Source organism: Hevea brasiliensis, chromosome 8, assembly GCF_030052815.1.
Source record: "Hevea brasiliensis isolate MT/VB/25A 57/8 chromosome 8, ASM3005281v1, whole genome shotgun sequence".
In the NCBI taxonomy this organism is placed as follows: domain Eukaryota; kingdom Viridiplantae; phylum Streptophyta; class Magnoliopsida; order Malpighiales; family Euphorbiaceae; genus Hevea; species Hevea brasiliensis.
Window position 1 is genome coordinate 360,714 of NC_079500.1, and position 1,253 is coordinate 361,966.

Here is a 1,253-nt window from a genome sequence, read left to right on the forward strand (position 1 = left end):
GTTAACACCTGGCATAGCATGCCATGGCCACCCAATCAGTAGTAAAGAATACCTTAAATGAACCTATAATCATATGTTACCATGCACTAGAATCTCTCTGTTACAAAATCCCAATTAGAGCTGGAGTCATGGTTTATGTCAAACCCCATTTGCTATGAATATTATATTCTCTTTTAATTCCAGTTCTTGATTAAAAAGATTTTTCTCATCAGAAACTCTTTTCTGATTAAATCTGTCTATCCTGACCAGGAACTTGAAACATCAAGAATAATTAAATGAACATAAGATTTTATCCCTATTTACTTAGGGTAACAGATTCCATCTTGATCAACACCTATCTCCATAAATAACTGGTAGGAGCCAACACATGCCCATATACCCATACACAGTATAGGTATGAAAGCAGTATCAAACTCAAACCACTTATATACAAGATAACTGTGCTATCTCAGGTCTAAAGATTATATGCACTGATATGATTTATGACAATGCATTAACAAGAGTAAACTCCACGTGATTGTCATAAGTGTCACCGATTCGGCCTACTTATCATGCATAAGCGCCTATCATTTTTGTTATATGGCATGAGACTTACCATTCCATCTTATTTATATCTCATATAAATAACTTGAAACAAACATGATTACAATCTTTCTGGATAAGTCATGTCCTTATTGTGAAGTATCCTAGATTGTGAACCAATTTATGATACTTTTGTGCTAGAAATACTGTCACTCATATTCTTAATAACTTAAGAATAAAATTTCTAACAAAATATCAATGGACCTTTTCTATTACACATAAATATATTATGTAAACGAAAAAGTGAAATTTTCTTTTTATTAATAAAACATGTACAAGATACATACTAAATAATATGCTCTAGGGCATACTACTAACAGTTCAGTGGTACCATTAATTTCATATTAATAGGAAATTAGTCATAATTTACATATTCATATCATTTTTAATATTTAATTAGCCTTATGAGTAATTTAATTACCATGTATAGCATTTTTCCCATGAACCTTTCTTTAGGTTCATTTTGATGTATTAACTTTATCTAGGAATTTGGCTAGGTTAGAATGTCTATCTGATCACACTTCCTTCATAACAATTACTCCTCTATGTATAAACTTGAATTTCAATTTTTGAATCACTCAATTTGGGATTATAGAACTCAAGTTATGGTCAAAATACCATAACTGGTCCATTTGCCTCTAAGCTGTCCAGAATTGGCAATTCCTGGTCAA